We start from the raw sequence: 3,460 nt of genomic DNA on the forward strand, positions 1-3,460 counted from the left end.
TTTAAGCTTAGACAGAAATTGCATGGTAAGGTATTTACGGTCATGACAGAATGATGGGTTTGGTCTTTTTGTTTGGTTATGAGGGCATCTATTTTTCTAGTGAGGGTTTCTATTAAGGTTTTGATTTCTGGATCTGATTTCACTTCAAAAATACCACTAGCCTTAGTTGTACTGGGTTGGGCTATCCTAGAATTGTTTATGTCGTCCTAATAGGTACTCTTTTCAGCTTGGTTTTCAAGAAAGGTTAAGGCTTCGGTTGCACCTCTATTTAAAAAATTACCATTACTTATGATGTCAAGGGTTACTTTGTGTTATGGGAGAAGGCCTTTGAAGAAACACTGGACAAGAGTGGATTTTTCTATTTTATGGTGAGGACATGAATAGAGTAGATCAGAGAATCTATCCCATGCTTCGAAAAATGTCTCACTTGGACTCTGTCTGAAGAATTGTATCTTGCTTCTTATCTCTTCTATTTTCTTTGGCAGAAAGTACTTCTTCATGAAGGAGAACACAACCTTTTCCCATGTATCGAAAGAGTCGGCCTTCTGTGAGAGAAGCCAAGCATGACTCTTACTAGCTAGAGTGAAAGGAAACACTCGTAGCTTAACTTGATCGTCGGTGATGCCCGGATGATGAAAGGTATTACATACTTCATGTATCCGGCGTAGATGCTCATACAGTAACTCGTGTTCTAACCCGTGGAAGATGGGTAGAAGATTGAACACGTTCGGTAGAATCCTAAAATCGCTCGTAAGCGGTATGAGTCATATACAAGATGAAGGTTCATCTTGCAACGGTGTGTAGAAGTTGGAGAGAGGCTTTTCAGCTTGCACTACTTCGTCAGCCATCTTAAGAGATGGATGACTAGAAACAAGAGATTGTCTAGGTCGACGAACTCTCCTACGTGAGTAAGTTTTATTCTTGCTAATACTAGAAGTTTCTGAATGCAGTATCATACAGTTTTAGCAAGACCCCAAAAATATTCTAACATGCACAAATGGTGCAATGTATGCTGAAGAAATCGAAATTCGTTTTTGCAAGTATGGAGTTTGGAAAACTTTGCTTTTGGTCTATATTTTACTATTGCCCTGTTCAGAGGAACAGTTGGGGCCGAGACTAGGATGGATCCACTACACGTCTTAGAAGAGTAAGTAGTCACTTCACCAAGTGGTGTGCTACCATGAATCTCACTCACGATGAATCTTGGGGAGGGGAGTGAGGAAGGTAGTTGGTCCATCGGAATCTGGTAACTGATTGCTCTAAATCCTCATGGCTATATTTTTGTCATTTTCTGGAGGAGCGTGACTACTTGGGCTCTAGTTGATTGATTTTAATTAATCTTTTTGGTTTAGGGCTTTTAAGAATCAAGCAATGTCCAATTTACCTACATTGGGTAATGACTTCCCAATGGTTGTTATGGCTCGGGTTCAGCCTTATGTGTGAATGTAAATTGCAGTGCAGAAAGTAAATTTTAAACAATCATGTAAGCATGCTTGAACACACAAGTATCCTCCTACTTGGGCTTTAAGGAGGTTTATAATTTACCTCTGAAGCCTTGCTTACACGCTGCTTGAGGAGAAGACAACGTCTGTTGGCGCTTGATCTGAGAATCAGGAACAGCCTTTCGAGCTTTACCCTATTTTAAGTTACAAATAAAGGCCCACTTAAAAATCCCACAAGTTGGGTTTTTGACAATGTATACAACTTTCCCTTCAAGGGCGCAAACTTAAAACTAAACTAAGATTCTATTAATCTAATTAACTAGTTTTAGATTAATCTCCTAGATTAACTAGAGTCAATTGGACTTAAAGTGTTGATTACCAAGTTGATTCAAAGTGTGTGAACTATGATCCACAACTTGCCTCACACACTTGAACTTCCCAAGGCAATTAGAACTCTAATCCTTTGGTAAGTATTAAACTTAAACCAAGTTTAACTTAAGTTCATCATACAAAATCAATCAAAAACCAAGTTTTCTTTTTATCACTAACTATTACAAACAAGTTCCACTGTTTTCTCCTACTCTATTACAAAATCCGGGCTCGGAGTACAACTTCTTGTCACAAAGGAACTGGAATGTAAAAAAAAAATCACATACATGTCTGTTGAGGTGGCGGGCAGTCACCCACCGGCTAGGGTGCGGTTTCCCGTGCAAACGTTCGTCTAGTGTCGGTAAAGTTCGTCGATTTTTCTTTTGTGTCTTCAGTTCCTCTCCAAGTTCTTTGTTTCACAGCCTGATTTGCAAGAAAGTAAATCAGTACAGAGAAACAGTAAAAATGAAATGACAAAAAATAAATAAAAATAGAAATGGAGAGATGAGAATGATGCTCTCTTATTAAATTCTCAACCAATCACTCTCACTCCTTCAATCCATGACGGCGGCGTCATTAGAAGTTTTAATATTATAGTGAGTATACTTCAAAAGAGTTTAGATTAAAAGGTGAGGTTCATCCTAAATTGTTTAGAGTTTGAGTGAGGGAGATAGAAGAAGAAAGGTTGACTCTTGAATATTAGAATAGTTCTAAGCTAATAAACTTGAAAGATTTGGTTGTTGATTAAAATATATAGAAAACATGAAATGAAGATTGATTAAAACATTGAAATGAAACAAGCAAAGAAGATTGTAGGGGGGATTTCCCATCATTGAACAGATGACACGTGTATAGGAAATAACCTAAGACTATAAATGTCCATGATGATACGAGGACCATCGGATTAGTTCCGTGAATAAGTGATCTCGTGCTTAGCACGAGTGTTTAGTGGACATGTGCTAGGCACGTGGCTGACCGCCTCTAAGTATGATAGTTCTCCAAGTCGTTAGGAACTGATATAGATAGTTCCTAAACAGAAGGAAACTAAAGATGGCAATCTCTGATGATAAGAAAGGAATCGTGATGACATATCTTAGGAGTTACCTTTTAGATATAATCTTCTCATACACGATGGGACATTATGATCAACAAGGAAACTTACCTCTTATAAGAGATAGTCTCGATTCAGACTTCCATAAGAAGAGGAATCCTAATAGGAAGCCAGAGTCCAAAGATGGAAGGGAACTCACAAGCAGTGAGGACAACCCTAACCCTAGGACTCTCGTAGCTCTTCCTATATAAACCATAGGGATTCCCTCTTAGGAACTACGCAAAATAGGGTTCGATTCTCCTGAAGAACAAAAGAGATACGTAGGCAGCCGCCAAACGGTTTAACCCTGAACTCACCATCATCTCATCCCTTCTCTATTCAGTAGAGGCTTCTAGATCACAAGACACAGAGGAAGATCAGGGGATACTCGGAATTTCCCCTACAAAGATGAAGATTGAAACAAGAACAAGTAACAAGTTGATTGAAATAAAAGAATTGAAATAACAAGTTGATTGAAATAAAACAACAAGAAATTAAAAACATAAAATTAAAAGCAAGATAAGAAAATAAACAAACCAAATGGTTTGGATCCTAAGAC

At 38.2% G+C, this 3,460-nt stretch overlaps 1 non-coding gene across 1 annotated transcript; it reads left to right on the plus strand.

The window, feature by feature from the left end:
* Nucleotides 1-360: 360 nt before the first annotated feature.
* LOC147493659 (small nucleolar RNA R71) lies at nt 361-466 on the plus strand. The gene has a single exon (XR_015200646.1). It is a non-coding gene; the product is annotated as a small nucleolar RNA R71 (small nucleolar RNA).
* Nucleotides 467-3,460: the final 2,994 nt, after the last annotated feature.

Source organism: Coptis chinensis, chromosome 6, assembly GCF_015680905.1.
Source record: "Coptis chinensis isolate HL-2020 chromosome 6, ASM1568090v1, whole genome shotgun sequence".
Taxonomy (NCBI): Eukaryota; Viridiplantae; Streptophyta; class Magnoliopsida; order Ranunculales; family Ranunculaceae; genus Coptis; species Coptis chinensis.